The following is a 23,231-nucleotide window of genomic DNA, read 5'->3' on the forward strand; positions in this document are numbered from 1 at the left end:
TAGGGAGCGAGAAGAAGAGAGGGTCACTCAAGTAATCAGTTATCCAGGTTAGTTACCCAGGGCTTTCTAACAGGGCAGCTTCTTGGAGGCTGGGGGCGGGGACCGGGGTCAGAGGTGGCCTGGTTAATTATCTAGATGTTTGGCTAGTAGCTGTGTCCTGCAGCTGGCAGTGTGTTTATTCAGGATGGGTGTCTTGGAAATGGATGCTGTGGCAATCAAAATTTTAATGTCAGGCATTTCACAGCAACCATTTGATTTCATTTTATTTTTATTTTATTCCTTCATTTAAAACATTTTTTGAGGGGAACCTGGGTGGCTCAGTCGGTTGAGTGTCTGCCTTCGGCTCAGGTCATGATCCCAGGGTCCTGGGATGGAGCTCCATGTTGGGATCCCTGCTTGGCCCAGAGTCTGCTTCTCCTTCTGCCTCCTGTTCCCCCGCCTGTGCTCTATGTCAAATAAATACATAAAATCTTAAAATAAGTAAGTAAATAAATAAATAAAACCTTTTTTTGAGCACCTACTAAACACAAGACACTGTTTTAAACACAAGAATATAAAGTTGAAAACAAAGAGCCTTTACCGTAAAGGAAACTATAAAGACATTTGACCATCTTCAAGGACAGCAGTGCTATGTGTACATAGCAGACATTTGTAAGGGAAGAAAGCCCTTCCCTATTAGAGGAAGGGCTAATGACTAAGCTGAAACGGTAGGCATAAAGCAAAGGCCTATAGCCTCCAGGCTGGAGGGAGAGAAGGCAAGTCTGGGACTGGAACGACCTAGCTCTTTCAGAAACCACTGGTTGGGTTTCACCAGGTTCCCAAAATTCCCTAACACAGACATTCTAAACATTTTCCATTTTCTAACATATATATGTTTTTGTATTTTCATGCCATCTTACCAACAACATGCTTTTTTACGATCTTTGCTTCCCGTCTAGTAATTCTGTAAACTTCAGTGCATATTCTTAAATGGCTATAAAACACCTGATCTTTTTGAGAATAAAAATGGCCCAGAAACTTGCTTCCATGATGATGGAAAACCCTGACTTTAGACCTTGCTGACAGGTCCCTATTAGATATTTAAACCAAATGGCTTCCTTAAATTAAGGGCCTGGGAGGGAAAAAGGTGGAAGACAAGTGTTTCTGCAGATTCTATCAAACACTGGAGTATAAAGGACCGTCGTTAACTTCTTGAGACCTGAGTTTATATTGACTGCAAAATACATCTATTATTCATCATAGAATTTATTAGTGATAGAATGACACTACCTAACATTTTAAAGAACTATCTGAATGCGAGGCCTCTTCAAAATTCTTTACACAAATTGCCTCCATTAACCACCATACCAACCCCACAGGACAAAAGTTCTTCTAATCCTCATTTTACCAATGGCTAATTGTGAAAATTCCATTCATGTTAACTATTTTCATTAGTCATTTGCTGCCTGCAGTAAACAAAACCAGACATACTATAACAGCTTCTAAAGAAGTGATTTGGTTGCAGGTCAGCTCCAATTTTCTGTTTAAATACTATGGATTCTCCTCAAATTATCAGAATGCACCAGCTCTTAGTTAAGCATTTACACATGGCAAATATAACACACCTTAGGCTAAGGACAAATTAATTGCATTTTAATATACTTATAAAGAATTCTGCCTACAAATACACTATAATAAAAATATTCTTCAATGATCTAGCTTAAAAGGACATGGATCTAAGGAAGTGACCTGAATTTATTTAAATAAGTGCAAAAGGAGGTGGAGGGCATTTCAGAAGGGTTTCCACCACTCCTGTTTGCATAGATTTTACCTGGAGGCCATCCAGTTACTAACTCCGGGCTGTTTTCAGGAACTGCCAGGTACACAGGGTTTAGTCATCTCCTTCTTCCTATTAACTTGATTAAAATGGTTTCCAGGATGAATAAACAAACTCAGGAAGCTGCTATCGTATTATAAGTCACGATACCCACAACTTTGCCATCTAAATAGATAATGTATCTAAGTCACATATTTCTATGAGATGAATTTTAATAGTCCTAACAGAATGGAATTTTTAAGGAGTAGAATCCCCTTTCGGAGTATTACAAACCCTTGAGACCTCCTCCAGTTTATCCTACAGGTAGAGGAAAAAATAATACAGCTCTAAGGGTGCTTAAGCCTTACCCAGAGAATTGCAAGTTCAACAGACAGACAGGAAACTGAAGCCTGGAACTGTAGGAGTCAGTCTGCTATGGAATGAATGGCTGACCAGCTTTGCTTCTTCTTGATTCTCTTCACAATACAGTAATTGATGAAGGAGAATCAGAATCCTAAACTCCCGTAGCAACGTCCTTCTAGAATACTATATACTAGCTGGTAGGAGACAGAAGATGGAAAGAGGATGTGGAGGCTTCAAACTTGGGCCTGAGAAGGACTTCCGAACAGTTATCTATTCAAAATCAGAAGCCATTTTTCATGGGCGAGTGGGAAAAAAAAAAAAAAAAAGATATTGGCCTTTTTTTGTTGTTGTTTTTTACAGAATATATGTTCTTAAAGAAGGGATAGGAAATAATAAAACCCACATATGTCAGTGAGGGCTTCTTCTGTCCCCTTGAGCGCAAGAGTTTTTAAAGATGTGTCTACCCCACCTCTAATCAATGAAAACAAAGAAGTACAATAAAATCTATTTGAGAAATCCTAATAGAACTTTAAAAACATCTTTCCTTTGGGGTGCCTGGGTGGCTCCGTCAGTTGAGCGTCCCACTCTTGGTTTTTGGCTCAGATCATGATCTCATGGGTTGTGGGATCAAGCTCTGAGTTAGGCTCCATGCTCAGTGTGGAGTCTGCATGAGATTCTCCGCCTCTGCCCCCCATGCACAGTGCAGAGACTCTCTTTCAAATAAATGAATAAATCTTTAAAATATCTTTCTTTTTTATAATTTCATTTACTAGGCCTACCTTAAATACCAGGCTAATACATTTGCTGGCCAATAACTAGTAGAATAATGATCACAGGACTTAAGCTGTCCCTTGATATAGGAGCTGGCTGCCTCTACAGATCCTGAGGGATTTGTTGATTGATTAGTGAGTTAAGAAAACTGGTCAGTTCTCAGACTTTTTCACTAAAACAGTAAAATGAAGAAAAACAAATTGGGATTAAAAATCTATTCGCTTTGAACAGGGATGTGTGCCAGCTACATGCTCCTCACAATGAACTTGTATTGAGTAACTATGGGCAAGACATAGCTGGCCTAAGGCCATTAGACAGATTGTGTCAAGGCCCAGTGTGAGAGGGAGCTGGCCAACCAAATAGTGATGAGAGAAAAGAACAAATACACCATGATGGAGGCAAATGGCAGAGACAGTCCTATACCACAATGAGCTATGGGGCATCGCAATGAGGCATCGCAATGAGGAAGCGTATTCTTACCTTCAAGTTGCTTGTGGGACTTACATGACCTGAGAGAGTTTAGATCCACTTCCTAGCCCCACAAGAAGGGCAAATGAGGTCTAAGTCTGGAACTCATTGTCCCATAACTGCTTAGCGTTTATAGCACCTACAGGTGGTCAATTTGAGGAAAAAAATGGCTAAAAGGGCACTTGTTAGTATATATTATAATAAAATAGGTAGCTGTTAGACGGTGGAGGAGGGTCAGGAATGTAGGCTTCCAACTGAGAAGGTACTTGGGGACAGAAAAACGAAGCAAGCCACTCCATACTGTTAACAGAGTTTTATTCAGTGCCACTGTTGGGTGGACAGAAGACCCATGGCAACTGACTATCTGCCGCACCAGGGCCTCAAGCCTTTTATGGAGCAAAGGGCAGGGTGGTGAGGTCACAGAGTAGTTACCTAAAATGGCGCTGTCTGTATACCAGTCATCTCTACTACTTACCTAAAGTAGGACCTTCTTTGTGCCACTTTAGGGAAGATCAGAACAAGCCTTCCCATATTCCAGTCAGGACATTCGCTAACCTGTACAGGGCCTGGAACAAGTAGCTCTGAGGGATGTCGTTGCACAGGCAGGAACAAGATGGAGGGCCAAAGTTGGAGTCTGTGTGGCCAGCACTCCTACCAAAGCACTAATTGAGACCTTACCTTGTGTGACATATAATCCTAAACTCTTTAAATATATTTTATTTAGCCCCCATAATAATCCTACAAGGTACGTACCATTGTCATTTCCAACGCGAGGATGAGTCAACTGAGCCACAGAGACATTAACTTATGTATCACAACTAGCATGATCTCCTTCAAAATCTGCTCTCTAGATGCTCCAACTGCTCTGCATATAATTAAGAATAATGAATACCTAACATGATTAAAATGATAGTATCACAAAGCATCTTATATAACCCAAGGTCTTCTAAGCTTCTTCATACTACTATTTTAAGTAATATTAAATAAAAGAATGTTCTAACACAATCAGAAAAGTCCGATCATCTTCAGATGTTCCTGATCATGGAATTTGAATGATGGTCAAACTACTAATAATATGTGAAAACATGCAGAGGAAGAAGTCAAGGATTGAGGTGTGATTTACTTTTTCCTTAGACAGCCAAGGTAATCTGACAAAACAAAACCATCTAAACTACAAGTCAAGACGTCTGACAAGCTCTTCCTGGCTCCTCTAAAATACAATTTTGGCAGCAACTTTTGACAGGACATCAATTCAAATACATAAATAGAAGGTCACGGATTATTACAAAGAGGACAACGCTGAGCTCAGATATTTCCTATTTAGATCTAAAATAACTAAAAAGTTGTGGTCCCTTTGAAAATGTATGCCTCGTGTGCTCTTAACTTCTCTCTCCATGTCCCTCTGTGAGAAAGCAAATAGCAAGGCGACCCAACCCAATGCGTTGCGACAGAAGTATTCCTGGTAGAAGGGACGATGACACAAAAGGCTCATGGAAAGAGTATGCATGAAGTTCGAAACTTCAATTGTGGGGTGCAGCTGGCGAGCAGTGTCTGAGAAAGGGTGTGGAAAGTGGAAGCAGAGGTGGCTGTGCGGGATTTTACTCTAGGGCAAGAGGAAGTTATTGAAACATTTCAGTAAATGGTAAGTGAATCGACTATTTCCTAGGCCTGGGTTAGAAGATTCATACAATCATGTTTGCAAAGTCCATCTGCCACCTTTAGACAGGAGTATGAAGGAAATCTCTTCTTCCAGATGGTAAGTGCAAAACATCATCCATAAGGTCTTCAGGAAAGAAAGTCCTAGATCTCCTTTTAATTGTGAAGGTGTTCACAGACGTTTCCTCGTGGCAAATCCCAAGAAGCCCAAGTCACAGATCAAAGCTCCATATGTTTTAAACAGCAAATCTCAATTTTGGTAGAATTTCACTTCAAACATGCTTTTGCTCTGTAAAGTGGCAAAACCATCACCTGTTTATGAATTAATTCTTCTGGAACACCTCAAGTCTACCCAGGTAACAACCAACCAGGGTTCACAAACCACCCTCAGTGACTGACTTCCAAGGCACACAGCAGCCCTCATCCATGTAGACCCCTGTAACCAGCTAAAGCTATAGCAGCTACTGAGCCCCTGAGAGAAACATGGAAAAATCCACTGTAGGAAAACCCAGTTCCAGGACCCAGTGCATCATGCTGCAACATGCCTAGGTAATCACTACTTTGCCAACAAGGACACACAATACATACACATAGATCTTCATCTTTCTTTATCTCCTTCTAGCCTAAGGACAATGATGGATGATTATGGCCATCTCTCTCTCTCTCTCTCTGGAACTTGAAATCACTATGCCTATTCATCCATTCAGCATATTTTATTGAGCTTCTGCTCTGTTCTGGGCACTATGTTGGGCATCAGAAAAGAGAAATTAATAAAACCTAACCCCTGCCTTTGAATTGCTCACAGTGAGATGGAAAAAGGCAGGTTTAAAATGTATACATAATTGTGACGTAGAGTCAGGCCTAGGAGCATTGGAACATACAAGGCTTTATTTCAAACTATGTGGTCTATGTTATCCCCAGAACCAGGGTCAGAATGAAGAATAAACAGGAATTCCCAGCCGCAAATTCCCTACCAAACAATCCCTTTTACCCAGGACAACAGTTAATCTCTAATAGGAAAACAGGAAGCATCCTATTCAAAATCCTGGCTGAAGGATGCAGGCTGAATATTCATTAGGATGGGGGTGGAAGGGGGGCAGGAGTGAACAAACAGCAGGGAGCCAGAAACACCCATGGCAGGAGAATTTCTCAAACTGCTGAGATGTGTTTCCTAGACAGCCTTCCCGGAGGAGGGATGTTGAAATTTTCTTATGGTGAAACTGAATACGACAACATAACTAGTGTAGATAACAAAATGTTCTTTAGTCCTTGATATGGTCAGTTCACAAACTCTGGATACATTTTCACATTAAGGCCCGTGACAGTAAAAGCATCGCTTGCTTTCTGTACTGTCACCTGAAGTCAAATTAAGGAGTTTAGAAGCCATATGAAATGATAATTATGATGTAGTGCAGCCAGGGAAGCTAACAAAAAGGAGCACATTTTCTTCTTGCTCGTTCTGTTGCTGCAATTAAGCCACTGCTTTCCTGGTTCTGATAAATGCCCTCATTGGGCTCGGCTGAATGGTTGGTGGACAGGTCAGCCTAGAGGCCACCTGCCAGAGAGGGGATCATATATATACAGTAGTGCTATAAACCTGGGACAGTGAAATAGCTCTAGGAGAATGAATGGCTATCTTCTTCTCTCCCCTCTCCAAAAAAGGAAAGAAGAAATGCATATTGGCAGCATAATTAACCATCAGCCTCCTTTCTGAATTGAGACATCATCACTGAATGCAGCTCCTCAAAGGGACAGCTAGGGAAATTTTAAAGGTGACCTAAAAAGGGGGTTTTATTATAAGAACTGAAAAAAAAACTTGCTGGCAATATTTAAGTAGAAGCTAAAAGCATTCGGCTGTGCCGCATAAAGGAAATCAGTGTTCTCTATTAGCTAAATTTGAGGTCATTTGCGTTTGCTTTCCCAGCCCCTGAGAATTTATAAAATCAGACAACCCAATTCTTTCAGAGTGAGTCACAGCCTTCTCACCTTCCTTCCCCTCCTCCCCCACCCCCCCACTCCACCTCCAGCCTCGCATCCTCTAGCTCACACACACTCCGTGGAACTGGGCAAGATTGGCCCTTTGTATTCATGCTCTTTCTCCCACAGCTTCCTGGAGAACTGGGCTGGGGCGGGGGTGGCAGCGGGCTGACTCCCCACACTGCCAATCTGACGGCAGAGCCTCTGAGGTGTGTGCAGAGAGCACCCAGCTTCAGTAAGGAGGGGGGTCCCTAGGAGCCAAATGATACCACATATTCTAGGGTCAGCTTCCTTTCCTCCCCCCAAAACACTGGTGAAGCCTTGAGGGGTAAAGAGGAGTCACAGAAAAGCAGATCCTGCGGGAGGGAAGGGCATGGTACGGTACTTGGTAAGGTGGGCAAGGCTAGAAAAGGGAATTTTGATTTAGGTTGATTTGATTCAATTCGATCCAATTTGATTTGATTTGAGAATATAGGTCTCCTGTTTTTTTGTGTGTGAATTTCTTTCAAGTTGCCCAAGCTCATTTCCTTCTAACCACTCTACCTGACCTCCCCACCGCCGCACACGTGCCCTTCCTGAAGAAGAAGGGACAAAACCTTTGGGAGGAAGGCTCAAATGGTCACCTACCCTTATAGCCAGGGGTTCTCGCCCCGGAAAATGAATATACAGACAAGCTGTTTGCAAAAAAACCTTCAGATGTGGCTCACCCCCATGGTCTGCTTCTTCAAGTCAGAAAGAGACCACATAGCTCCCCAGAGGAGCTGCCACCCGGCCCCTTCTTTGCGTGACCTCAGCAGGCCACACCTGCTACCTCCAAAATCTGAACCAACCTCTTTCCATGCCTCAGACCCAACCACTTGTGTTGCTTGATCATTTTGCCCTTTAAAAAGCACGGCCATATACTTTATGCCTTTGGAACCCTCTGGAACTTGGTGTGATTTGTCGTCCCATTTATAGATGAGACACAGGCACCCAGGTGCATCTTGCCAGAGGTTGTACCCCTAGCAAGAGGGACCTGGGATTCCAACTGCACTCTCTTGACTATAGCCTGCCATACTTTGCAGCTTATTGTTAGGTTCCCTATGTTGAATCCCTTGTGACTAGGCCCATAAAATGAGTTTCTGATCCAGGTATTTGCCCAAGAATTTGGGAACCCAGGGAGTTCCACAATCAGAGTGAAAATCCTTTTTTTTTTTTTTTTAATTCAAAACATTCTTTGGCATTGCATAGCATGAAAATAAATACTTTAGTGTACACACCCTTCTCTATTGGCAGATTTCACATAAAGGGGTCCTTCAACATTCTTGTGAGACTTGGCTCAGCCTTACTCTTCAAGGGCTCCCATCTGTACTCCATCTCCAAGAACAGGGCATCCCAAAGGCCAAAACACTAAGGTGGTTGGGAGCATGGGATGTGAGGTTAGCGGATGGCAGACAATTAGCACGTTACCAGAGTTAACTTTGCCCAGCTTCATCTTTTTTTTTTTTTTTTAAGGGTTTCACAAGAAGGCAATTTCAAACAAATCATTTCATCTCCCTGGGATACAGTCTTTCCATCTATAAAATAGGCATGACCTGCCTGGCCTCTCTGTAGAAAGCAGAGGCTTAAGGAAGACAAGGAGTGCTTCCAAGGTCAGAAGGCTTCCGAGCTCCTCGGAGATGGCGAGTGCAGTTAGTGTCGCAGGGCTGCCTTAACAAAAGACGACAAACTGAGTGCCTTCAACAACAGGAGTGTATTGTTTCACAGTTCTGGGGGCTATAATCAGAGATCAGGTTATCAGAAGACCATGGTTCCTCTGAAGGCACTAGGGAAGGATCTGATCCAGGCTTTTCTTCTGGATCCTGGTAGTTCCTTGGCTTGTGGTGGCATAAGTCCAACCTTCACGTGGTGTTCTATGTGTGCGTGTGTCTATCTTCTCGCATGGCCCCTTTTCATAAGGGCACTAGTCATACTGGATTCGAAACCCACCCTGTTCCAGTGTGACCTCAGGACTTTAACTTACAAACTGGAGGGGGTACAACGAAATCCATAACCGTGAGCGATCCTACAGCTGCCCTAGAGGGCAGTCCTGTGTTTACATGGCCCTGTCCGTTACCAGTCATGGTTCTCAGGAGTTCCAGTTCTGTAGGAGGGGAGGAAAGAAACAAACGACTTGCACCTGCTCGTAGAGTGTATGGCTGTGGCCCTGCCAGTGTTAAAGTAGGAGTCCAAGAGCTGTTCTGCGGCTCCGAGTCACCTGGGGGCAGGGGAAGGGCTGGTAACCAAAGGCCACCATGTGGCCTTACAAGACAGTTGGCTTCGATGGCTGATGGTCACGTCACAGGTCGGGCAGGGTGTGACATCAAGAGGTTTGCAGGGTCACAGTGAGAATGTGACACAGGCCTTCTGAGGACTCTGGCAGATGGCCTCAGCTCTTGGCCTTTGCCGTGTTTGGGGGCGGCCGCTCAGGCTGACAGTGCCCTTCGAACAGATTCCTGGAGGCTGACTCACCTGCCGCTCAGGCACGCACGCTCAAGCGCCAGCTTTTCATTTCTGCTGAAGGTTGCTTCTTTCCAGCAGCCAAAATGCTCTAGTTGCTGTCAAGAGCCCAAAAACTTAACATCCTAACGTGAATTAAATGACGCTGAATGAGCTTGAAGTCCGGTGAAGCCTGATGCCTTCGCGTCCCTTGACCCACCACAGTCAAGGCCTCTCTGCTGGGGAACCCGGATGAGGGTGCCTCTCTCCGCCGGCCGCTCTGGGTCAACACGGCCCAGCTCTGCCCCTGCGGGCCTTTCTCTGTCCCCTGGGCTGGCTGCTGCCTGATGCTCGCATGTCTTTCTCCACAGAAGCTGCTATCAAGTTTTGTGAGGGATCATCCAAATGTCCCCAAGGGAGCCCAGAGAGGGAAGGGGGAGTGGAGACTACAAATGTGTAGTCTCCAGGGGGTGAATGAGATCCTCTTTTTATGTGTCTGAGAAAATGAAGAAAGCTTCCTCTTTCTCCCCACCTTCACCAGCCCCCCAAAATCCTCCGTCTTTTCAGAAAATCTACCTCAGTGGGTCGTGTACCTGAGGATAAACACAACAGCCAGGGAGATCTGCTCCAGCATCCAGGTAGGTCAGAGGCCAGAGAAACTCTGGGGACCCACCTAAGATGAGGATACTTTAGTTCAGTTGCACACTCTTCTCCCCTTCTCTCTCTCTCTCTCTCTCTCTCTCTCCTGGACTCCAGAAGGACCTTCCGGGTTTAAGCTGCCATCCATCGCAAAGCTGGAATGTTGGAGCCCCCTATGTGTAAGGCGACGCTAAGACTATTCTCTGAAGAAAAGTTCCTGCCTGCCAGGATTTGAGAGAACATCAAGAATTAATTCGGTAATTCTACTCCTCAGAACATACTTATGGAAGCGCATCCCATACACCCACACTGTACACACACAGACACACACAAAGGAGGTGCTCGCTGGAGCTTTGCTTATGGAAAAATTAAAAACCTAAGGCCAAGCATTAGGAAATGATATTAAAATGTATGTTTTCTCTGTACAACGAAATATGAATCAGCTGATTTAAAACACATTCTTGCAGATTTGGCAATGTCTTTGGAAATTGCCCACAAAATAATTATTAAAAGAAAAAATAGGCTATGAGACTGTATTAAAATAACGTTTCTAGAAGGTTAATGGGATTTATCCTTAAGTTTTAGCGTATGAGTGTTTTAGTTTTCTTCTTTAGGCTCTCTTTTACTTTCTCTTTTTCTTTTTCTTTTTTTTTTCTTTAGGCTCTTCTGTTTTCTAAGTTTTCTTTAGGCTCTTCTAATTTTCTAAGTTTTCTATTTAGTTTTCTTCTTTAGGCTCTTTTTTTTTTTCTTTTCTTTTTTCTTTAGGCTTTTCTATATTTTCTAAGTTTTCTATAATGAATATGTGTTATATTTATAAACAGAAAAAAACAGTAATGGATGCATTAAAAAGAATCCATGTCTTGTTCTTTTCCCTATACCTTCCCACTCCGACCCTGGCTTTCTGAGGTGCAAATTCCTGACTTCTTCCTTTGGCCTCCTAAAAACTTTAGTTTCAGTGCTGGATCTGATAGGTAGCCCAGGTCAACCTTGCTTTTCTTCACTAAGACAAGTTGCTCTGGCAAAATTCTTCTCCTCATCTCTCTTCCCACTGCCCTTGACTCTCCTGACTCCAAAACAGAGAATCCTCCCAGAGGCCTCAAGTCACAACCTGATCTTTGTTCAGGAACCTGCAAAGTTCCTGAATCCTGCAAGGTTCCCTTTGTCCAGGCCAGGGTTAAATTTCACCAGCGAAAGCAAGCAAAGGAGGGAGGGAGACACAGAGAGAAAGGGGTGGGGGACAGAAGTTGACTGATCTGCCATTCGGCCTCCTTGGGTGGAATTTGTCCAGTTCAGACAGGATGAATGAGGAACGCAGGCCCATTCCTTCACACATGTTTAGAACCCTGACCCTGAGCTGAACATTCCATTTATCCTCTTCGTGGGCTGAACAGATGAAATTGCTTAAGCTGAAGAAAGTGGCATGAATTTACTTATGTATTAGATTCCCAGGGTTCATCCATCATACGGACCTTTGGATCCACTGGAATCGTGAGACAAGTACATGTTGGAGCAGACAAATGAGCATGGGACACTCGTGCCTCCAGGTGGACAGGGCGGGCAGCGCGGTCCCCCCATCCGTGCCAGAGGGTTCGGGGGCTGGGGAGCTGGGCTGCTCCCCTTCCTCCCCTGTATGGCAGATTGTTTAGCAATGCACCCGAGATCCCCCAGCTGGAGAGAGGAAAGGCTGGGCACTGGGACTCGGCTTTCTGTCTCACCACTGCTGCGAGACCAGGGCTGGAGGCTCTGAGCTGAGCTTCACCGTCCTCACATCTCCAACCAAGAGGACAGTGTGAGACTCGTTAAAATAGCCATCCTGAAGGCAGTTCTTCATATTCTTCTTTCGTCTCTGCCCATGAACCCTGCACACATACCCCTCCCTGCCCTTCCTCCTACATATAATAAGCCATTTAACAAAGAACTTGGCTTTGTTTCATCTCGTACCTGTTCCAAGACATCTTAGGCTGAAATGCCACAGGGCCCAGCTCTGATAAATGTTACTATTAAACCGCTCTCCCTCCCAGCACCAAACTCTCCTCCAGACCTCAGAAGGCCTCCCCATCCCTGGCCACAAGGCTCTCCAGTCCCCCAGTCTCACACCCCCACGATGGCTGCCTTCCTCCCTTGCCTACCCCCCTTGCCAGACGGAGGCAATGTATTAACGTGTCCCCACCTGAGACAAAGAAAGGAGCCTTTGTTATACCTGCAAGATCCTAAATATTATCATCATTTAATTACTGCCATTCTCCCAAGCCAACTTCTTGGCAGCGGCTGCTCCTTCAGTTAAATAGGCTTTTAAGTTTTCCCAGGGAGGCTGCATCAGAGGTAATTTGTGAATGGAGACTAATTTGGGGTGTTGCTGCTGGTATAAAGAGGTGGCTCCAAGGTAACAGAGCCTTAAAAGACAAACCGAGGAAAGGTTAAGCATTTCCTTCAGGCACAGATCATCTTTTGGAAAGGGCCAGGCCAGTACTTTTAGATCCATCTTGGGCACAAACCAGTGGACTGCATTATTAATTGGCCCAGATTCAATTCTTTTTCTTTTTTCTTTTTTTCTTTTTTGCCACAAGGAGAGCTGAGTCACATTCACTATGCCTTTGGTTGCCAGGAATTGTTCTCTTGGTTGTGTGCTCAGGCAAAAGGACAACTTTACCTCATTAGCCAGGAGTGTCTGCTTGACCCTCAAAGGTGTCAGAAGCTTTCAAATTCTAAAATGTCACTCCATCTGCAAAAAGTACAAAGTATTCCACACCTGAAAGGATGACATTCCAGGCAAAAATGGCCCGGACTTTGGAAATGGGAACCCTGGTTTGCTGCCACCATTAATGTGACTATAGGAACTCAGACGCAGCTCATACCACCTGGACAACTCTAATTTTATTTGGTTAGGTCACAGCCCTGCCATTTCCTTATGATATGATCATGGAACATTGCTGATTATGAGTTGCTTTAATGCTCCCAGCTGGAGCAGTTCTTCAGTGGTACTCATTTTTGGCCACCTAGTTTGGAAAGAAAATCAGCACAATCAGATCAATGAGATCATTGAACATTCCCGATGTTGGCAGATTGGAGCAAATGAACACCCACTTGCCCAGCTTTTCTCTCGGTCCTAATATTATTATTATTATTATTATTATTATTATTATTGGGGCATAAATGATGTATAACATTGTGTAAATTTAAGGTGCACAACACGTTGACTTTATACATTTGTATATTGCAATGTGATTACCACCATAGCATTAACTACACCTCTATATGTCACATAATTATTCTCTTGTGGTGAGAACAATTAAGGTCTTAGAGTCTTAGCAACTTTGAAGTTCATAATATAATATTGATGACTGTAATCTCCCTGCCACCCATTAGATCTCCAGTAATTATTTATCTACTAATTGCAAGATTATACCATTATACGACATCCTCCAGAGTCCCCCAGACCTACACCCTGCTAACTAACCACCATTCTGCTCAAGTTTACCTTTTTATTTTCCAAATTTATCTTTTTAAAATTCCACATATAAGTGATATCATACAGTATTTGTCTTTTTCTAACTTATCTGACTTAACATTATGCCCTCAAGGTCCATCCATGTTGTAGCAAATTGCCGTATTTCTTTCTTTATCACAACTGGATAATATTCCATTGTGTGTGTTCCAATGGAACATATAGTATTCTGGGATCCCTGGGTGGCGCAGCGGTTTGGCGCCTGCCTTTGGCCCAGGGCGTGATCCTGGAGACCTGGGATCGAATCCCACGTCGGGCTCCCAGTGAATGGAGCCTGCTTCTCCCTCTGCCTATGTCTCTGCCTTTCTCTCTCTCTCTCTCTCTCTCTCTCTCTGACAATCATAAATAAATAAAAATTTAAAAAAAAAGAACATACAGTATTCTGATCTCAAAGTTAAGGGTAATTGTACCTTGCAAGTTCAATCATCAGAAATCATTTTTAGAGCACCATTTTCTTCCAAACTCTAGAATACCTAATGAAATTACAGTAACAAGAAAACATATGACGAGGTCAGGGGAAAGTGATCAAATTTGAACTTGGGTAAACTCTGCAGACAGAAATGAATGATGATATGGCCACAAAGGGAAAAAAAGGGTGGGGGTTGGGGGGGAGAGAATACACATCACCATAGTGGCAAAACATTTTTTTATTTTTTAAAAAGACAAGATAGGTAGCTTATCTATTATCTCAATTTTTACCTCTATAAAAGATATATATCAATCCATCCATCACATGCATTTTTCCATTATCAGACCCAAAGTGACATTCTTTGTAAATATATTAGGTAAATATCGAAAAGTGGGACCCCTGGATGGCTCAGCGGTTGAGTGTCTGCCTTTGGCTCAGGGCGTGATCCCGGAGTTCTGGGATGGAGTCCCACATCGGGCTTCCTGCATGGAGCCTGCTTCTCCCTCTGCCTGTGTCTCTGCCTCTCTCTCTCTCATGAATAAATAAATAAATAAATAAATAAATAAATAAATAAATAAAGGAAAGTGTTCCTTTGGAATGTGTTCAGGTGGAGGTGAGAGCAGTGTAGCAGACATAAAGAAAAGTAGGATGAGTCAAGAAGAGGCTTTAGGGGTTACCTGGGTGGCTCAGGTTGTGATGCCGGGGTCCTGGGATCAAGTCCTACATCAGGCTCCTCGCTGCAGAGAGCCTGTTTCTCCCTCTGCCTGTGTCTCTGCCTCCCTCTCTGTGTCTCTCATGAATAAATAAATACAATTTGGAAAAAAAAAGAGACTTTAGGAGTGTGAAGGAACATTACCAGAAATTATACCTTATAAGGCCCTGGCGAGAGAAGTGAAGTGGAAGGTTGAGAGCCCCCTGCTTAGAGAATTGCCCCACTCAGAGTCCTTAATGTTTGATTTATTTCATCTTGACATTACCTTCTTTGTTCTGGTATTGAAAACAGGGTGTGGTGGAGGGACTCTTCGCACACCCCCTGGTGAGGGATCACATGCATTTGTGTTCAGTGAAACTTTCTGGTCGCAATGTGTCTGTGTCAGCAATCAGGTGCTTTGCGGGGATCCTACAGTGTCTATGTCATCATTCTCTTTTTGAAAAGACTTGCAATTCCTAGACAATGATGCCACACCCTGTCATCTCTGGGCAATGCAGGTGACACTGTTCTAAAGGAAAAATCCCCCAGTGCTTCTCTGTGGTCCTTCTTCTTACACTGAGAACAGTAATTATTAGACCATTCACTACTTGCCAAAATCTGGACGAAGTATCTTACATTTACCATGATATATCAGTATCATTCATTGTGTTTAACCAACCTTGCCAGTTAGGTGTTATTATTCCCATTTTACAAATAAGGAATGAGCCTCTAATGTTAAGACAAAACAGGACAAAAACTGTCCCAGGTCACTGGTAAGAAGTAGCAGACCTGAGATTTGGAGCTGTTTGTTTTTAATTCAAAACTCCCACTTTTTTTTTTTTTTTTTAATTCTTGGGAGAGCAGACAACTTCCTTTTGGCTGTGGTTTGCATTCTTTTTGTTTCAAATGAGGTTGAATGATCATCGTGTAGATTTAGGCATTTACCCACAGATGCCTCTGTGGGGAGCATGTTTGTATCTGCCTGGCCTCACGGGGCCTCTAAGAACCTTGACTGAAAGTTTTTATTTTCTTCAAATACCCTTTTATAGCACTCCAAAATAACTGTGCCCTCTCTGAGGATCGAACTCAGGACCTTCAGATTATGAGACTGACGCGCTGCCCACTGCGCTAAGAGGGCTGTGGTGCTATCCTTCAATGTGAATAATAAAAGTAAACTCCTTAAAGAGAAAGGTATATGTTCATCTTTGCAGTTTAGTCCAATGATTGAATGGATTTGGAATAGCATCAAAAATGCTCTTTTCCTGCATCTCCTCCCACAGCAGTATTCTTAAGTAATCTAGAAGATAACTTAGCAAATGATATATGTACTTTGGAAAAACAAAAAGACCCCATTATGCTAATTATAACCCATATGCAAAGGAACCAAAATGTATTAGGCTCATCTAAAAGAGTAAGTGTGTCAACATATTCACAAAAATTAAATGCTTGTCAGCTCTGGCACCACTATCATTTCTTCCTTGGGTATTGGAAGTTTATCCATTCTAGAAAAATCAGAGTCAAACTGTAGAAGGTTGAGTTGAAAAATTATTGAACCAGACTTCTGAGTGAATATAAAGTAATGAGCACATCTACCTGTGGCCACTCCTTCCTGAAGCCTCATGAAATAATAAAAGGATTTTGAAAGACATAAGTGCAAAAGACAGAGGAAGAAAGAGAGCAACAAACTTGGAAGCTGGAAAGCAATGTCATGGAAACCCTGTCTTACTTTGTAGAAACTTCCAGAAACTCAAGAGCTAGTAGCACCAGATGTTTCTGAAAGTGGAAGTAAATATGGAACTAAAGACAGAAAATTGGTCTAGTTGGGTTGTTGAAAAAATAGTGAGGCCCTCAGGTGGCCTCCCCAGATCCAAGCACCAGGCAGATCTTCCTGTCCTCACCAGAAGACTGGAAGCATATTCTCTAAAGGGTAAAATAGAAGAAGTTCTCTGGACAAGTAACACCAGATCCACTGAGGGTGGGGAGTCACACTGAAAAGAGGGTCACATACCAGAGTAGAACTTCTCTAGCCTTTTCCCCTGGTTGGCTCTCAAAATACTAGAAATCAGGATTTGACCTTGGCTTAAAAGTTCATTCTTCGTGGAATATGACCAGCTGAAGAGAGGGAGGAAAAACTAAGAGTACTAACATCAGGAATCTTCTCCAAGAAAATAGTGCACCAAGATCACCCTACAAGGAAGATAACCCATGAGCTCAGAGCTCTGGCAATCAGCCGTTTAGTACTTCATGCATAAACATGAGCAGAAAGTCAAGGATCACCAGCCATTTGAGGAAATGATATAAAATAAAATACAAAGGGATGCCTGGGTGGCTCAGTGGTTGAGCATCTGCCTTAGACTCAGGGCATGATCCCTAGGTCCTGGGATCAAGTCCCACATCAGACTCCCTGCAGGGAGTCTGCTTTTCCCTCTGCCTGTGTCTCTGACTCTCTCTGTGTGTCTCTTATGAATAAATAAATAAAATCTTTTTAAAAAATACAAGGAGTTAACCTGTATTTTAGAGGAACCTGGAAGAAATTAAGATTATATGGGGGTAAGAAAAAAGTATTTAATTAATATTCTTGGAGAGATAAGGTATATTAGATCCATAAAGCAAGAATAGATGAACAAAATGAACATTTGGGATACATAAATTGCATTTTATTCTTACAATAGAGTTACATAAGGCAATGAGACTAAATAATTATTGTGTATTGTGATGGATCTCACAAACATGATGTTGAAATTATTTTTTTTTAAATATTTTTTTTTTCAATTTTTATTTATTTATGATAGTCACAGAGAGAGAGAGAGAGAGGCAGAGACACAGGCCGAGGGAGAAGCAGGCTCCATGCACTGGGAGCCCGATGTGGGATTCGATCCCGGGTCTCCAGGATCGCGCCCTGGGCCAAAGGCAGGCGCCAAACCGCTGCGCCACCCAGGGATCCCATGATGTTGAAATTAAAGAAGCCAGACACAAAAAAAGTATATATTCTGTGATTCCACCTACATAATAACGTTCACCAAAAAAAGGCTACAAGTGTTAAAATTCAGCATGATGAATGGAGAAGATCTTTTCATTTTCAAATACAAAAATAAAATAGGTTTTATACAAAGGATCAGGAGTCAGAGTGATATTGAATTTTCAACAGCAAGTGGAAGCTACAAGATAATAAAGCTATGCCTTCAAATTTCTGAAGAAAAGTGTTGTCCATATCCTGCTAAATTATCAATTAACTATGAAGTTACATTAATGACATTTCAAATATATAAGATCTTTAAATTCTTACCTTTCTTTTACCTTTTTCACGCAAGCTCTGAGAAGCTAGATACACCAGAAATATACCCAGGAAAAAGGACCCAAGAGATCCAGGAAATAGATGCACCAATGGAAGAAAGAAGTAATTGCAAGTCCCAAGATGGTGGCCAAGGGGGAGCCCAAGGCAACGAATTCTCAGCAAGCCTAGAGAGCATAGGTATGGTGAGGTCCTCAAGATTTACTGACATAATATAGAAAGAGGAGACTTACACAATTAGGGAAAGTTTGGGACTAATATATGTATATTAGATATATGTACTATTGTAAGTATATATAGTTAAATTCCATATGTATGATATTGTAACTAATATATTATGCACATTATGAAACAAAATATACATTAAAAAGGATGAAATAAAAATAAATATAAATAAGAATTCTATTGATTTCTCCCCTCAATATCGGACACATCTCTACCTGCACCCCACAATGCCCATAATACAAGGTGCCTTGAGGAAATAGGCCATAGAAAAGGTAAATGTTGACACTTGGGAGAGAAGATGAAACACTGGTAAATGCCAGCCTCCACTGTGGTGAGTCCTGCCCGGCACCACAAGCTGGGCCCAGCCAGCAGGAGGTCCTAGACCCTCAAAGGGCCTGCATCAGAGACTCAAAAACTCTCAGAAAAAAGTAAATGCCCTTTAAGACCATCTGAGCTATAGTTCTCAGTTTACCAATGAGAATAATTTACACTTTAGAATCTTGCCTATCTACTTCTAAATCCAATTAACATATCTACATTTTATGGCTATACCCAAATGAATCTATGAAAAGCAAATATAAAGAATTTTTTTTACTTTTTAAATAATCTCTAACCCAACATGGGGCTTGAACTTATAACTTCAAGAGTAAGAGTCACAGGTTCTACCTACTGAGCCAGCCGGGCACCTTGCAGATGTAAAGAAATCATGTGTTTCATTTCCTGTCCACATTGTCTTCTACTGCTTCACTGGACTGCCAACTCTCCTGTTTGCCGTGATCCAGAATAGGAGGTTTCTCCTAATCAATGCCTCTGCAGTTCCTATGCAGGCTCTGAGCCGGAGCTGGGCAGTTTCTTCAGAAAATATCTGAAATATTTTTGAAGAGCTTCACAGACCCCTTGTTATCTAACAAATAGGCCAAACATATGACTTGCAGGCATGTTTTCATTTTCTGTTCCATCAAAGAAAAATAAAAAACAGACTTTTCCGAAATGCTTATGTCTTATTAGGATATTTTTAAAGTAAATGGCTTTAGTCATAAATGTTAGAGGCAATCTGCCTAAAACAGAGGTATATCTAAGTGGCTAGATTTAATAAATCCAATTTACAAACTGAACTCATTGACCATAATTGTTTGCAACAGTTGGCTCTAAACACAGAGATTAGCATAATTGTGATTACAGCTCCTATTAGCATTTATAAATATAATTAGAGCCAAGTATTGGGCCGTGTTGGAAAGATGCCACTGAGGGACGCCTGGGTGGCTCAGCGGTTGAGTGTCTGCCTTTGGTTCAGGGTGAGATCCCAGAGGCCTGGGATCCAGTCCCACGTCGAGCTTCCTGCATGGAGCCTGCTTCTCCCTCTGCCTATGTCTCTGCCTCTCTCTCTGCATCTCTCATGAATAAATAAATAAAATCTTTTTAAAAAGAAAGAAAGGAAAGACACCACTGAAATTTCTCTTGTGAAGACATGAGAAGCACATATTCCTCCACCAGGAGGCAGCATCATGATTAAGGGATGGATTGGTTCTGTGACCTTTAACCTCTCAGTGTCTCATCATTCCCCCCCACACCCCGCCCCAAATCAGCATTCAATCTGCATGGTAAAGAGTATGTGTTGAGGAATTCCATTCAAGATGGAGTTAAAAGGACAGATTTTGCTTGCTGCTTGAAAGAAACAGACACACAAACAAAAAGCAAAATATAGGGATCCCTGGGTGGCGCAGCGGTTTGGCGCCTGCCTTTAGCCCAGGGCGCGATCCTGGAGACCCAGTATCGAATCCCACGTCTGGCTCCTGGTGCATGGAGCCTGCTTCTCCCTCCTCCTGTGTCTCTGCCTCTCTCTCTCTCTCTCTCTCTGACTATCATAAATAAATAAAAAATTAAAAAAAAAAAGAAAGCAAAATATATCTATTATACAACAGTCTTCAAAACACTAGCTATCAGGCAATGGAGGCCAGTGATCTCTGAAAGACAGGAAATGAATTTGGAGAGCTCTACTCTTGCCCCAACTTACTACCTTGAGAGAGTCTCCAAGCTGTGGTGTAGGAAGGGGGAACCCAGGCAGAGCTAGTGGATTTCCCAAGGTGAGGAGATGCTGGTGAGCCTGCAGCTAGAACATACAGACAGACCGCCAGACCAGAGACAGTGGCACTGAGAGAGGATACTGGCAGTTCGGAGGAGGACCCCCTGAGCGTCCAGCAGAATTCTCATCCTTACACATAGTCGAACATAGTACCCAGTGCTGGAAAAAGAATCTGATCGGATCAGGTGAAAGTACCTGGTTCTCACAGGGCCAAGGACCCAGCTTGTTCCTACAGTCAGCCTGGAAAACGATCAGACGTTTTAGGAGCATGAGCAGAATACTCATGAAGGTTGTGCCTCAGGAGCAGGAAATATTTAGACCCAGACCAAACACTGACCCAGATCCACCTCATAAATCAGAAAATAGATCTGAAGAGCTCAAACTATTTCCTTTTTTTTTTTTAATAAAGATTTTATTTATTTATTCATGAGAGACACAAAGAGAGAGACAGAGACACAGGCAGAGGGAGAAACAGGCTCCATGCAGGGAGCCCAATGTGGGACTTGATTTGGGACCTCGGGATCACACCCTGAGCCAAAGGCAAACAACCGCTGAGTCACCCAGGCGTCCCGAGCTCAAACTATTTCCAAGTAATTTAATGGCATCCCAGGGCAAAGCTCAAGAATGGCTATAGGAAAACAAAATATCTCACATCCAAAGAAGGTAATAACACATGGGAAAAAAAAAAAAAGCACATGGCTGGCATTTTCAAAGTATAAGGAAAATGTAACCCATAATGGGAAGAATAATCAGTCAATCAAAACTGACTCAGAACTGATATAAATATTAGGATATTAGCTATTAGACAAGAATATTAAAACAGTGGTTATAACTGTATTTCATATATTAAGAAAATTAAGGATAGACATAAAGAATGTTTTCAGTAAAGCACACCCAAATTAAACTTCTACAGATGGAAACTGTAACATCTGAAATGGAAAAGTAACTGATGGGATTAATAGTAGATTAGAGTTTGCATAAGAAGACATTTGTAAACTTGAGGGGTGCCTGGGTGACTCAGTGAGATACGCATCCAACTCTTGGTCTCAGCTCAGGTCTTGATCTCAGGATCATGAATTCAAGCCCCACATTGAGTCCACACTGAGTGTGGAGCCTACTATAAAGAAAGAAAGAAACAAAGGAAGGAGGGAAGGAGGAAGGAAAGAAGAGAGGCAGGGAGGAAGGCAGGGATGGAGGGAGGAAGGTAGGGAGGGAGGAAGGAGGAAGGAGATATTTGTAAACTTACATGGCAATAGTAACTATGCAAAATAAAACCCAAAGAGAAAAAATTCTGAAAAAAATGAAGAATATCAGGTGGCCTAATATATGTGTAATTGGAGTTGCTAAAAGAGAGAAGAGGGAAAGAGAGATGATGGAACAAATATTTGAAGAAATAAGGCCAAAAATATTCCTGATTTAATTAAAATTATAAACTCACAGATCCAAGAAGCTCAACCAACCCCCAAGCAAAACAAACATAAAGAAAACTACATCAAGACCTATCATAAGCAAATTGCTAAAGAAACCAGTGATAAATGGAATTTTTTAAAACATCCAGAGACAGGGATAAGATGTTACATAGAGAGACACAAAGATAGGGGTGAGAGCAGATTTTTCATCAGAAACAACATAGGCAAGGAGATATCTTTAAAATACTGAAAGACAAAACTGTCAAACTAGAAGTTTACATTAGACAAGAATATCTTTCAAAAACAAAGGTGAAATAAAGATGTTTTTAGACAGACAAAAACTGAAAGAATTTACCAGCAAACCCACACTATAGGAAATTTTAAAGAAAGTCTTTTGGGCAGAAGGACAATAATACCACATGAAAATATAGATCTACATAAATGAATAAAAAACACCAGAAATGGTAAATATATGATTTTTTTCCAGTTAAACCCCTTTATATGATAATTGATTGTTTAAACAAAAATTGTAACAATGTATTGTGGGGCTTTTGATATAGGTAAAATATATGATGACAATAGCATAACAACCAGAAGGAGGAGATGAAAATAATCTATTCTATGGTTCTTACATGCATGAAGTGGTAGATAATCAGTTGACAATAGTGATAAGTTAGAGCTGTACTACCTTATACACTGTACACACTATATTTTAGCAGCCATTAAAATAACAAAACAGAGATTTATAGCTAAGAAGCCAACAAAGGAAGGTGGATGGAAGTACACACGCACAAAAAAAAAAAAAAAAAAAAAGTTAATCCAAAAGATGGCCAAAAGTAAGACAAAGTGAATGAAGAACACATGGAACAGATAAAAACAACTAGCAAGATAAGAAACTAAACTTAACTATATCAATAATCACATTAAGTGTAAATTATCTAAACATCTCTGATTAAAAGACAGAGATTGTCACATTGAATAAAAAAATCAAGTTGCAAATGTATGCTCTCCATAAGAAATGTGCTGTAAGTATAAAGACACAGGGCAGCCCGGGTGGCTCAGCAGTTTAGCGCTGCCCTTGGCCCAGGGTATGATCCTGGAGACCTGGGATTGAGTCCCATGTTGGGCTCCCTGGTGGAGCCTGCTTCTCCCTCTGCCTGTCTCTCTCTCTCTCTCTCTCTCTCTCTCTCTCTCTCTCCCCCTGTGTGTGTGTCTCTCATGAATGGGTAAATAAAATCTTTTAAAAAATTAAAAAATTAGGGCAGCCCCGGTGGCGCAGCGGTTTAGCACCGCCTGCAGCCCAGGGTGTGATCCTGGGGACCCAGTATCAAGTCCCACATCGGGCTCCTTGCATGGAGCCTGCTTCTCCCTCTGCCTGTGTCTCAGCCTCTCTCTCTCTCTCTGTGTCTCTCATGAATAAATAAATAAAATCTTAAAAAAAAAATTAAAAAATTAAAAAAATAAAGACACGGTCAAAAGTGAAATGGTAGG

At 42.1% G+C, this 23,231-nt stretch overlaps 2 long non-coding RNA genes and 1 other non-coding gene across 3 annotated transcripts; 1 reads left to right on the forward strand and 2 right to left on the reverse strand.

The window, feature by feature from the left end:
- Nucleotides 1-250: 250 nt before the first annotated feature.
- On the reverse strand, nucleotides 251-2,278 carry LOC144283987 (uncharacterized). Its single transcript, XR_013352469.1, has 2 exons — nucleotides 2,164-2,278; nucleotides 251-446 (listed from the first exon to the last, which is right to left on the reverse strand). It is a non-coding gene; the product is annotated as an uncharacterized LOC144283987 (long non-coding RNA).
- A 7,298-nt stretch (nucleotides 2,279-9,576) lies between these two features.
- On the forward strand, nucleotides 9,577-18,375 carry LOC144283988 (uncharacterized). Its single transcript, XR_013352470.1, has 3 exons — nucleotides 9,577-10,125; nucleotides 10,244-10,383; nucleotides 18,043-18,375. It is a non-coding gene; the product is annotated as an uncharacterized LOC144283988 (long non-coding RNA).
- On the reverse strand, nucleotides 15,797-15,869 carry TRNAM-CAU (transfer RNA methionine (anticodon CAU)). Its single transcript has one exon. It is a non-coding gene; the product is annotated as a tRNA-Met (tRNA).
- Nucleotides 18,376-23,231: the final 4,856 nt, after the last annotated feature.

The sequence above is a fragment of the Canis aureus genome, chromosome 15 (genome assembly GCF_053574225.1).
Source record: "Canis aureus isolate CA01 chromosome 15, VMU_Caureus_v.1.0, whole genome shotgun sequence".
NCBI classification, from domain to species: domain Eukaryota; kingdom Metazoa; phylum Chordata; class Mammalia; order Carnivora; family Canidae; genus Canis; species Canis aureus.